Genomic DNA, 14,066 nt, shown 5'->3' with positions numbered 1-14,066 from the left:
AGACATATATAGAACATTCCACCTAAGAGCTACAACGTACACATTCTTTTCCAATGCACATGGAACATTCTCCAAAATAGACCACATCTTAGGCCACAGAGCAAACCTCAACAAAATCCAAAACATTGAGATAATACAAAGTATCTTCTCCAACCACAAAGCCTTCAAGGTAGAAACTAAGAACAGGAAGAGGAAGAAAAAAAAAAAATTACATGGAAGCTGAATAACACCCTGCTTAAAAACCACTGGGTAATAGAAGAAAGAAATCAGAGATGGAATAAAAAAATTCCTAGAATCATATGAGAATGAAAACACATCATACCAAAACTTTTGGAACACAGCAAAGACAATCCCGAGAGGTCACTTTATAGCAATAGATGCACACAACAATAAAGAAGGGACAAAATCAAAGCATTAGCTACACAACTTGAACAAATGGAAAGAGAAGAGCAAAAAAAAAAAGATCACAGCCACGAGAAAAAAGGAAATAGTAAAGATCAGAGCAGAAATAAATGAAATAAAAAAATAGAAAAACAATAGAAAGAACCAACAAAACCAAATGTGTGTTCTTTAAAAGGATCAACAAAATTGACAATCTGCTTGCCAAACTGACAAAAGAAAAACAGGAGAGGACCCAAATAATCCAAACAAGACATGAAATAGGGGACATTTACAATAGACCCAACTGAAATAAAAAGAATCATAACAGTATTATGGAAAACTATATACTCCAATAAATTTGAAAACCTAGAGGAAATGGATAAATTTCTCAAAACACACTACCTACACAAACTAACACAAAATGATGTTGAAAATCTGAAGACACATAACAAGAGAAGAGATTGAAAGGTAATAAAAACAAACAAATAAAAAAACTCCCAACACACACACAAAAAAACCCTGGTCCAGATGGCTTCACTGGAGGATTTAACCAAACACTCAGAGAAGAATTTACACCAGTACTGCGCAAACTATTTCAGAACATAGAAAAAGAAGTGATACTTCCAAATTTGTTCTATGAAGCTAGCATAAGCCTGACACCAAAACCAGGTAAAGACACCACAAAAAAAGATAATTACAGACAAATATCTCTCATGAATATAGATGCAAAAATTCTCAACAAAATTGTAGCCAATAGAATTCAGCATCATATAAAAAAATAATACACCACAAGCAATTAGGATTCATGCAAGGATGATTCAACATTAGAAAATCAATCAACATAATCTACCACATAAAGAATAGAAAAGAATCACAGGATCATCTCAATTGCCTCAGAAAAGGCATTCAACAAAGTCCAACACCCATTCCTGATAAAAATCTCTCAATAATATAGGTATAGAAGAGAAGTTTCTCAGTATAATAAAGGGCATCTATAAAAAACCAAGAGCCAACATCATTCTTATTGGAGAGACACTGAAAATACTCCACTTGAGAACAGGAACAAGACAAGGATGCCCTTTATCACCACACCTATTTAACACTGTGCTGGAAGTTCTAGCTAGAGTAATAAGGCAAGAAAAAGAAACAAAGGGCATCCATATGAAGAAGTTAAACTGTTCCTGTCTGTGGATGATATGATACTATACATAGAAAACCCAAAAGACTCCACAAGAAAGCTACTACATTCAGCAGAGTAGCAGAATACAAATAAACATACAAAATCGGTTTGATTCCTATATCCAAAAGAGAGAATGGTGAAAAGGAAATCAAGAAAATAATACCATTTATAATAGCCCCTTAAAAAGTAAAATACTTAGGAATAAATCTAACCAGGGATGTAAAAGACCTATACAAAGAAAATTACAAAACACTACTGCAAGAAACAAAAGAGATCTACATAAATGGAAAAACATATCATGCTCATGGATAGGTAGACTCAACATTGTGAAAATGACAATTCTACCCAAGGGGATTTACAAATACAATGCAATCCCGATCCAAATACCAACAGCATTCTTTAAAGAGATGGAAAAACTAATCATTAACTTTGTATGGAAAGGGAAGAAGCCTTGGATAAGTAAGCACTATTGAAAAAGAAGAATAAAGTAGGAAGGCTTGCACTACCTGACCTCAGAACCTACTATACAGCTACAGTAGTCAAAAGAGCCTGGTACTGGCACAATGGATACATTGACCGATGGAACAGAATTGAAAACCCAGATGTAAATTCATCCACCTATGGTCATCTGATCTTCAACAAGGACCCAAAGTTCACCAAATGAGGAAAAGACAATCTTTTTAACAGATGGTGCTGGCAAAACTGGATGTCCCTCTGGAAAAAAATGGAACAGGACCCATACCTCACACCATATACAAAAACTAATTCAAAATGGATCAAAGACCTACACATAAAGCCACAAACTATAAGGTTCATAGTAGAAAAGAATAGGATCAATGCTACCCTACTATAGGGTATTAACAGGATACAAACCATAAGTAACAGCACACAACCTCCAGAAGATAAGCTAGATAACTGGTATCTTCTAAAAATTAAACATTTATGCTCATCAAAAGACTTCACCAAAAGAGTAAAAAGAGAACTTAGAGACTGGAAAAAAATTTGGGGCTACTACAATTCAAAGGTCTAATGTCTAAAATCTACAGGAAAGTCCAGCACCTCTACAACAAAAAGACAAATAATCCAATTAAAAAATCGGCAAAGGAAATGAACAGACACTTCACCAAAGAAGACATTCCAGCAGCCTTCAGACACATGAGGAAATGCTCGCCATCACTAGCGGTTAGAGAAATGCTAATCAAAACCACAATGAGACACCATCTCACCCTGGTATTACTGGCAGGAATCAAAAAAAAACAGGAAATAATAAATATTGGAGAGATTACAGGGAGATTAGAACTCTTGTGCACTGCTGGTGGGAATGAAAAATGACACAGCCATTTCGGAAAATGATATGGCACTTCCTTAGAATGCTAGAAGTAGAAATATCGTATGATCCAGCAACCCCACTCCTAGGAATATATCCTAGAGAAATAAGGGTTATCACACAAATAGACATATGCACACCCATGTTCATTGCAGCATTGTTCACAATAACAAAAACATGGAAACAACCAAGGTGCCCATCAACAGATGAATGGATACAGAAACTGTGGTATGTACACACAATGCTAAAGAACAATGATGAACCTGTGAAGCATTTCATAACATGGATGAATCTGGAGAGCATTATGTTGAGTGAAATAAGTCAGTCACAAAAGGAGAAATATTGTATGAGACCACTATAAAAACTCATGAAAAAGTTTACACACAAATGAAACAATTTTTTATGGTTATGAGGGAAGGGAGGGGTGGGGACACAAAAACACTAAATAGATAATAGGTAAGTGGTAACTTTGGTAAAGAGTAAGACAGTACAAAATACTGGGGAATCCAGCACAACTTGTACAAGGGAAGTTCATGGAAGCTCCATAGATACATCCAAACTCCCTGAGGGACCTAATTGCTGGGCTGAGGGCCGTGGGGACCATGGTATCAGGGAACATCTAGCTCAATCGGCATAACATAGTTTGTAAAGAAAATGTTCTACATTCTTCTTTGGTGAGTAGCGTCTGGGGTCTTAAAAGGCTGTGAGCAGCCATCTAAGATATGCCACTGGTCTCACCCCTTCAGGGGCAAGGAAGAATGAAGAAACTAAAGATACAAGGGAAGATTAGTCCACAGAACTGATGCACCACATTTACCATGGCCTCCACCAGAGTCCAGCACAGCTAGATGGTGCCCGGTACCACTACTGACTGCTTTGACAGGGATCACAATTGAGGGCCCCAGACAGAGCTGGAGAGAAATGTAGAATAAAATTCTAATAGAAGACCAGACTTACTGGCCTGACAGAGACTGGAAAAACACTGAGAGTTTGGTCGCTGAACAGCCTTTTAGCTCAATAATGAAGTCACGCCCAAGGTTCACCCTTCAGCCAAAGATTAATCCGTTAACCTGTTGCTGTCAAGTTAACTCCGATTCATAGTGACCCTATAGGACAGATTAGAACTGACCCATAGGATTTCCAAGGAGTGCCTGGTGGATTTGAATTGCTGACCCTTTGGTTAGCAGCCGTAGCTCTTAACCACTGTGCCACCAGGGTTTCCAGACAAATATTAGATAGGCCCATAAAACAAAATGAGACTAAAGGAGCACAACAGCCCAGGGGCAAGGACAAGAAGGCAGGAGGGGACAGGAAAGTTAGTAACAGGGAACCCAAGGTCGAGAAGGGAGAGTGTTGACATGTCATGAGGTTATTAACCAACGTCATAAAACAATATATGTACTAACTCCTTAATAAGAAACTAGTTTGTTTTGTAAACCTTGATCTAAAGTACAATTAAAAAAAAAAAAACTTGGTACCATGCATTGACTAAAAATTTATAATCCAGTTCATCTCATTCCGCTAAAATGATGAATGCCAGTTTTGGGCTCAGTCCCTAATATTTTGTTATTTTTGTTAGATACCATGGAGTCAGTTTCGACTCATATTGACCTTGTGTACAACAGAAACACTGCTCAGTCCAGTGTCATCCTCATGATCATTTTTATACTTGAGCCCATTGTTGCAGCCACTGTGTCAATCCATCTCATTGACGGTCTTGTGACATCTGGTCTAGCTCTTGGTAGACAGGGTCAGAGAGAGGAAGTGCTGTGTGGGCAGCTGGTGTCAGAGATGATTGAGAAGTGGAAGACTAAGGGTTTGATTAATTTTGGGGATTGGATTGGAGTCCCTGGAGAAGGAAATCATCCTTGGTAAAGTAAATGGTCGTCAAAAGTAACTATTAACTCAGAGAAAATTATTTGGGCACACGGTTCCTGTTTAAAATTATTTAGGGTCACATTTCTCTCAGTGCAGTAATCATCACAGTAATTTGAGTTGGAAATTTGTTGAATCCTAATTTACCTTGCAAAAAAAAAAAAAAAAGATAGTTTAAAAAGGAATAAAAGCATTTGATTAAGCTTGGATGCCTCCTCTTGGCTCCCTCACTTTCACCTGATGGCTCCTACTACTCCTTTGGGTTTGATAATTCACTGGAATGACTAACAGAAAGACTTAGACTTACTCCTCACTTATTGACTATCTTGTTACCTGACATTTCACATTGACAACAACAGTAAAAAAAAAAATCTACTAGCCGACTGTTTTGTTCATTAACAACATACATCTGGCAGTAACAAATGCTGAGGTTCGAGAGTAACACTGGCTGTGATGGTTAAGGTTATATGTTTTATGTCAACTTGGCTGGGCCATGATCCTCAATGGTTTGGCAGTTATGTAATGATGTAGTTTGGAAGTTATGTAATGATGTAGTCTGGCAGTTATGTAATGATGTAGTCATTATCCATTTTGTGACCTGATGTGGTCATCCTCCACATTGAATAACGCTGATTTTCATATAACAACCTGATCTTTGGAATTTAACCACATCAATAAATAAGGAGTGGGTGTATTACAACACATACAGATCTATTGTAGCAAAAGGATACAAATAAGTATCAGTATAAAGAAGAGATGCGTGTGGTGAGGTCCCAGAGGATTCTCAATGCAAAGCTTCTGTGTTCCAAAAAGGGTCCACTATCCTCCCATATGTATCAATATCTTTCATCAACTGGGAAGCTCCTGGAGCTTCTGTGTCCAGAGCCTTTATTGGTTTTATTCAATAGGTATGATTAGGGCATCATTGCATATACATGATAAAATCATGTGCCCTTCTCTCCCTGAGATCAGTTGATATCAAGCCATGAGGTGGGCCTTCTGTCTTGACGGGCCCCCCACTCACTAGTGTAAGTTCTCAGGTACAGTCTTTAGGCCTAGATAACAAAAGACACCTCAATTACTCAGGGAATCCCAAAGATTATCTGTCAGGAAACAAGGACAGAGGCCAAATTTCTCTCCATGAGGTGATTCATTACCTCACATCATATATTTACCATTTTTGTGGCTATTCATTCCTTTGTATAGACCTGAGTTTCCATCCAGTATTATTTTCCTTCACCTGAAGATTTTAAGACGTTTTAAACATATTTTTTAGAGCAAGTATGCTAGTGTCATGGATTGAATTGTGTCCACCAAAAGTATCTGTCAACTTGGTTAGGTCATGATTCCCTTGTATGACTGTCTACCATTTTACCTCCTGATGTGATTTCCCTATGGTGTTGTAAATCCTATCACCATGATGTAATAAGATGGATTAGTGGCAGTTGTAATGATGAGATCTACCAGATTAGAGAGTGTCTTAAGCCAATCTCTTCTGAAATATAAAAGAAAGAAGTGTGCAGAGAAGCATGGGAACATCATACCACCAAGGAAGCAGCGCCGGGAGCAGAGCACACCCATTGGAGCTGAGATTCCTGTGCTGCGATGCTCCCAGACCAAGGGAAGACTGATGACAATGACCTTCTTCCAGAGCCAACAGAGAGAGAAAGCCTTCCCCTGGGGCTGGTGCCCTGAATTCAGACTTCTAGCCTACTGGAGTGTGAGAGAATAAACTTCTCTTTGTTAAAGCCATCCGCCTGTGGTATTTCTGTTACAGCAGCACTAGAGGACTAACACAGCTAGCAATGAACTATTTAGCTTCTTTTCGTCAAGATGTATTCATTTTATCTTTATCTTTGAAGAATATTTTCTCTGCATATGGAAACCAACGATAACAGATTTTTCTTTCTTTCTTTCAGCATTTTACAGTTGTTCCATTATCTTCTGATCTGAATTGAATTATTTTTGCAACTGTCAATGATTTTTACAATTATCAGTGATGATTCTTGTTTTCGTACATCTGTATAAAATATGTCTTTTTTTCTTCTGTCTTCTTTTAAGATTTTCTTTTTAATCTTTTGTTTGCAGCAACTTGGCTAAGTTGTACCTTGGTGTGATTTAATTTTTGTTTACTCAATTTACTGTTCATTAATTTTTTTTGTTCCTATGGATGATATTTTAAACCAAATCTAGAAAATCATGGGCCATTATTTCTTCAAAATTTTTTCTCTCCTTTCTTTTTCTGGAATTCTCCCTTTCTGGAACCTACATTTGATTGTTTGATATTGTCTCATTGTTTGATGTTGTTTTCTGTTATATTTTTATCTTTTGCATGTATGTGCTTGAATTTGGAAAGTTTTTAATGCTGTCTCTAAAAATTTAATGAATTTTGTGTCTAACCTGTTGTTAAACCTATTGAATTTACTTTTTTTTCAGATATTGTAATTTTCAGCTTTAGAAACTTCATTTGATTCTTTTTATATTTTATTTTATTATTGTGTTCACATTTTCATCGAATATATTTATAATGTCTATTTTGAAATTCGTGTCTAAAAATTCAATAATGTCTATTATTTATTGGTTTGCTTATATTGACTTTGAAGATGGTTCATATTTTTCTGTATTTTTGCATGTCTAGTAACATTTGAATGGTTACAGGACATTATGAATATTACATCGTTGAATGTCTAGATTATGTTTTCTTCCTTTAAATATTGTTGGGTTTTGTTCCTACAGGTAATTTACATGCCAAATAGCTTGATGTTTTGGAAACTTGTTTTTAAGCTTTGTTTGTTTGAATCTAGAATATATTTTAATGTACCACTAGATTAGCCTTATTACTGAGACATGACCTTTCTGGGTCTGTACTAATTGCTTGGATGCTAAATAAGGCCTCTTCTCTCTTGATAATTGGAACACCTGTGTCTCCCAGCCCTGTGCAAGCTCCAGTGATTGTTCAATTTGTCGTTATCCTGTAGTTATTCTTTCCAGGTATTTCTTTGCTCAGCTTTGTCTAGTCTCCGCACCCCCATGTATGTACAAATTAGGATTCAGAGAAAGGTGCAAGGTGGCCCATATGCAGAATGGAGCTTTTTATGCACAGTTCCCTCATTTTTGCTCTTTTGCCAGGCAAATTTCAGCTGACCCACCTACCTCAAACTTTGATCTTTGTCTTAGCAGCTGAACAAGTCAGCTGAGCTCAGTTTGGCTTCCCCTTCTTGCACTGTGGAAACCCTGGTGGTATAGTGGTTAAGAGTTACAGATACTAACTAAAAGGTCAGCAGTTCGAATCTACTAGGTGCTCCTTGGAAACTCTATGGGGCAGTTCTACTCGGTCCTATAGGGTTGCTATGAGTCAGGATAGACTCGATGGCAACGGGTTTGGTTTGGTTTTCTTGCACTGTAGTTCAGGCTGCCTACAGGCAGAAAGCAAGGCCACATATCATTTGTTTCCCTTCCCTCAGGGATCACAGTCTTGTAGTGATTTTGTTCCATATATGAACTCTGTTATTTTATATATTTTGTTGAGTTTTCAAGTTATCTATAGAAGAAGGGGAAATTTGGTAGCAGCTACTCCATCATAACTAGAAACAGAATTCCAAGATTTATTTATTTTTAATTTTCTTTCTCTCTTCACTAGAAGGTAGATTTTATAAGAATAAGACCAATTTTCACTGTTATATATCCAGTTCCTTAAATAGTGCCTGATATACAACAGGTTCTCAAGAGATATTTGCTAAATGAATAGTGGCCAGAAGTCTAATCAGGAAGCATTTGGGTGCACATGAAAGAAATTTCAGTAAGTACTGGCTTAATCATATAGAGCCTTATTCTTTGCACATTGCAGGAAGTCAGGAGTATGTAATTCTTGGCTCTGGTCCAGCTGCAGAGCATCTTCATTAATGCATGGTCTCTGTCTTGCCACTCCGTCCTTACAGGTTTTTCCTTTACTCTTCATGATCATAGCTACATGGTTGCAGGAAATGTGTCTTGATACTTAACATCTATAAAGCATATGTACTGTGTTAATTTAGTATATTTAATTCCTCTATAGAGAACATCAGAAGACCTAGCGATCTACTTCTGAAAAATCAACCATTGGCCATGTAAGATGTAGCAAATGGTCCCAACCCACCCACCTGGAGCAAAGGAGAACGAAGAACACCAAAAACAGAAGGAAAATATTAGCCCAAGAGACAAAAGGGGCTAATAAACCAGAGACTCCGTCAGCCTGAGATCAGAACTAGATGGTGCCCAGCTACCGCCAGTGACCTCCCTGACAGGGGATACAAGAGAGAGTCCCTGACGGGGTAGAAGAAAAGTGGGGTGTAGAACTCAAATTCGTGTAAAAAGATCAGACTTAATGGTCTGACTGAGACTGGAGGAACCCCAGAAGACATGGCCCCTGGACTCTCTGTCAAGCCAGAACTAAAAACGTTCCTGAAGCCAACTCTTCAGACAAAGATTAGACTCAGCCATAGAACATAAAATAATACTTGTGAGAAATGTGCTTCTTCATTCAAGTAGACACACGAGACTAAATGGGCAGCTTCTGTCCAGAGGTGGGATGAGAAGGCAGAAAGGGATAGGAGCTGGTTGAATGGACATGGGAAACTTGGGGTGGAAAGGAGGAGTGTGCTGTCACATTACAGGAATTGCAACTAGGGTCACATAACAACATGTGTATAAATTTTTGTATGAGAAACTAACTTGAGCTGTAAACTTTCACCTAAAGTACAATAAAAAGTTATATATGTATGTATGTATATATATATATATATACAAAAGTCAGCTATTGAAAACCCTATGGAGCACAGTTCTACTCTGACACATAGAGGGTTACCAGAAGTCAGAGTGTACTTGATGTGAACTGGTATAGAGAACAAGAAAAGCAAAAGAATGGATGCAATGTATAAGAAGTATTAATTATAAATTGTAAGCAAGAAGCTTGTGAGTCATAGGCAGAAACCATAAAATGTACAGGTAGTAAGTTAGTAATCCACATTAAACATAGAATAAAGGAACCATTTATGTGTTAGTCAGAGGCAGAAGAAAGAAGACTATTACCTATAGATGGAGAGACCAAATAAACCTTAAATATGCATAAAACATGGATAATGTCACCTTTGCTTTAAAAGGTATGTCATTCCTAAGTCATTCCATTGGCAACACCCATTATGTCCCCACACATCCTCTGCCCAAGTTGTGCATACAAGAGGCCTGGCTGCCTTTCAGGTCCTTGGCGACAGCTGTGGCCTGGGGTGCCACTGCATCATTCCAATAGAGCAGCGCATGTTGGCTCTAGGCACTACTGTCTGCTGAGACCCCTTGCTTACCCTCAGCTCTGAGGCTGTGACCCCACCATCTGCTGATGTGGCAGAGAGGGTATGTGAGCACTGTGTCATAACGCAGGACTCAGCAGTGTGGTCCTGCCATCCTACTTGCACCCTGTACAACATCTTCTACTTCCCCTCACTTCTCACTACAGATTCTAAATGGATTTAATACAGGGCAGGTGTCAAGCATCCTAGTTTGGTTTGTGAGTCTTTCTGCCCTATGACCTCAGGATCAAACTTCTGTTAGTGTACTTGGAGGCCATCATGGTGTCACGGTGATTTCCTTCATGGCACCATAATACCCACATTGAAGGTGAGAAAAAGGAAGAAGGGGCAGTGCCAACAAGTCTGTTGTTCGTTTGTTTGTTTGTTTGTTTAAGTAAGCAATTCAAAATGTTCCTCAAAGCCTCCTAACAGACTCCTCCATGTGTTTCTCTGGCTAAAGCTGTGTCACATGGACCTGTCCAGACTACATTTCCCAAAAAGAGAAGTTCTAGTTTTTGAAGCTCAATGGTGGGACCAGTCCCTGGAGAAGGACATTATACTTGGTAAAGTAGAAATCCTAACCTAACCCATTGCCATCGAGTTGATACCAACTCATAGCAACCCTATAGGATGGAGTAGAACTGCCCCATAGAGTTTCCAAGGAGCACCTGGTGGATTTGAACTGCTGACTTCTTGGTTAGCAACCATAGCACTTAACCACTATGCCACCAGGGTTTCCTGGTAAAGTAGAGGGTCAAGGAAAAGGAGGAAGATCCTCAATGAGACGGACTGAACAGTGGCTGCAACAATGGGCTCAAGCCTAACAACTATTGTGAGGATGGTACAGGATCGGACAGTGTTTCTTTCTGTTGTGCATGGAGTCGCTCTAAGTTGGAACCAACTTGATGGCACCTAACAACAACAACATGGTGGAGGTGGACAAGGAGAGAAAAGGTGTAGATGAACATAGGAGTAAGTAACCAATGGTGTCTGCCCTAGGTAGGCCATTGAACCTGAAGTCAGATTTCTTGTCAATAAAATATGTACCCACCTTGCTGGATTTTTGTGATGACAAAATAAATCTTGTCTATAAGAAGTGCTCAGTGTTAGTTTTTTTCATTCCATCTTCTCTGCAGAAAAACTAGATGTCTTTACCATTATTTTTAATCAAATTCAAATGACAATTAAGGCATCCATAATCTGGCCCCAATTCGTTGTTCTCTTACTTCATCTTTGCCTTGATCTCTGAGCATGCCCAGGACTGTTCCCACCATGGGCTTTGCTGGTTCCTGTTTCTGCTCTTTCCTCACCTTACCCTCTGGACCCAATGCCAGTGATGTGCCCTCCTCAGAGCCTCCCCAGTCTCCTTTTGGCCAGGATGACTCGCTTGTCCCCTGAGGCCACATACATCACATTGTTGCTTTACCAAAACACAAACAGTCTGAAATGTATTCAAATTAGCCTTGCTAGTCTCACTCTTTTTCATCAGAATTTAAATCTTTGAGCAGCACTATTCTGAGCACAGGGTCCAAAACACAGCAGAAGCTCAAGTTATTTTTTAAAATATTCTTGAATGGGGGAGGGATTTAAAAAATGTCCACATTTCCTGCCAAAATATTCTAACATCTCTGTCCCTTAAAGTGATTCTAAACTGCCAGACGATGATAAGTTATTTTCTCTGAGTCTTATTTCAGATTGATAGACAAGACACAAGCCAAAATATCCTCAGGCCACACTGTCGCCTCTCTGACGTGCAACACACTTCAATAGGCTCCAAAAGGAGAAGGGTCCCCTGAGTAATGCCACAGGGCATGCCACTTCTGAGGATGAACTCAGCTAAAAGCCCCTTACTTTTGTTGGGGGCACACTTAGGCCCTTTGTGTTAGCTTCGGCTACTATCTACAAAAATGACTGCAAACCTCTATCTGGGAAGGAATCCTTCCAAGGCAGTTCCCACTGGGAAAATTAAAAGTGCTCTGCATCTGTGATTAAATGAAAACAGGTGGGAAATGTTGTATTGACTCACAAGTAGGCTTGTTAAATAAATAAAAGAAACCTAATAACTCTTTAAACTAAATATCTAAATGTAGGTAATTGGCCCTAGAAAAAAAGCACTCTCTTTTAGAATTCAAACATTAGTAATGACCCACAATTTCTCTAGGTCCTACAGCTGTTAACCAAAAGGTCAGCAGTTCAAATCCACCAGGCAATCCTTGGAAACTCTAGAGGGCAGTTCTACTCTGTCCTATAGAGTTGCTATGAGTTGAAATCGACTCGACAGTAACAGGTTTGTGTTTTTTTGTTTGTTTTTGTTTTTTGATTTATTAAAACAAACAACAAAAAATACCATGTTATTTCATCACGTTAGATTTTTTTTTTTTTTTTTTTTTGAAGTCGTAACAAAGGCTTTCCCCATGATGGTATTCAGTTTATCAAGAGGGTCTAAGACTCCTTAGTTGCAAGAATATGTAACAGCAAGAAACGTTTCCAGAGGCGGATCATGTTTGTACTGAACTGAAAGATTTGATAAACAGACCCTCTATTTCATTTCCACTCTGAAAGGACTCAGATGCCTTTAAACAGAAAAAATAAACATTCCAACATAGTTAAAATACATCAATTCCTAAAAACACATCAATTCAAAAGCATATACTGAGTTTATAAAATATTTTGATTATAGATATCAGAGGCAATTTTTTTCAAGATAATATCTCATAACAGAAAATTTCTAGACTAGACTTACAAGATCTTTAGACTGTGAATCATTGGGTATTGTTCATATCTCTTTTATGTTCTTCACAGATCCCAGAGAAAATTATGAGCCTAGTATAATAGGGTTTTTATTATTTCTATTTCATCAGGTAATAAAGGATATATCTATAAATAATATTTGCTGTTCCATGGAACATCATAAATTCATATAAATAATATAAGAGAAGGAAGAAAGGAGATTAGAAATAAATTCTTATTTTTATTTGAGTTTATGGAGAATTTATTTTAAGCAGGTACATCAGATCTGGGAAACTAATAATTCCTAATTTACTTTTTTTGCAAGGGTTCAATTCAATGAATGGTTACTGTAGGGCATTAAAATTCTGATTCTGAGCAAGATTATAGGTGAATAAAAAAAAAGTAGCTGTAACAGAGATAACTACCATCTGGATCTTATAACCATACATCACAGGAACACCTCCAGTTCTGGGCATTGGTGTCCTTCAACTTCACTGCTGGAGGAACGGATGTTTAGACAACTGAATATTTGCCATTTCTTCATTGCACTGCTAATCAGAAAAAAAAGCATGGGGAGGGGAGGAAGGAAGGAACTAAGATTTCATTATCTCCTGGAGACCAAGAATGCTCGCTTCGGCAGCACATACACTAAGATTGGAACGATACAGAGAAGATCAGCATGGCTCCTTTGCAAGGATGAGACACAAATTTGTGAAGCATTCCATGTTTTTCTGGTTGGCTTTAACCAAAAGGTCCCCAGTTCGAATCCACCAGCCATTCCTTGGAAACCCTATGGGGCAGCTCTACTCTGTCCTATAGTTCTACCCTGTCCTGTTTCGGAATCGACTCCACGGCAACGGTTTTTGGTTTAGAGATCAAGAAGTTTTCTTCCACATGGTATTTGTAAGTGCCACTTTAAGTTGTTTGTTTTTAGCTGGTCTGTAAGTCAGAGGTAGCTGGGACCATGTTAGATCTATTTATAGAATTGGATGCAGAAGTCTGTTCCACTCATAATATTTTTAGACACTACCCTGTATTTAACTTCATGGGTGGGATAGGATTTAAAAAAGACATTCTCTTTAAAAAGATGGAGTGAATTTGCCTCCCTCTCTGCCCCTCTCCTACTCTCTCTTCCTTTCTCCCGCAGTGAAGGTTACTGCAATGGCATGTGGAAACCGAATATTTTAGGCAGATTTGAGAAGTAAAAGAAGGTTGGTAACGTAAAGGACATTAAAACACCCAAGAAGAGAGT

At 38.3% G+C, this 14,066-nt stretch overlaps 1 non-coding gene across 1 annotated transcript; it reads left to right on the top strand.

Annotated features, from left to right (window-relative positions):
• Positions 1-13,438: 13,438 nt before the first annotated feature.
• LOC126063316 (U6 spliceosomal RNA) lies at positions 13,439-13,545 on the top strand. Its single transcript, XR_007514262.1, has one exon. It is a non-coding gene; the product is annotated as a U6 spliceosomal RNA (small nuclear RNA).
• The last annotated feature ends 521 nt before the right edge of the window (positions 13,546-14,066 follow it).

Source organism: Elephas maximus, chromosome 19 (assembly GCF_024166365.1).
Source record: "Elephas maximus indicus isolate mEleMax1 chromosome 19, mEleMax1 primary haplotype, whole genome shotgun sequence".
Taxonomy (NCBI): domain Eukaryota; kingdom Metazoa; phylum Chordata; class Mammalia; order Proboscidea; family Elephantidae; genus Elephas; species Elephas maximus.
This window is presented reverse-complemented; position numbering and strand designations above follow the sequence as displayed.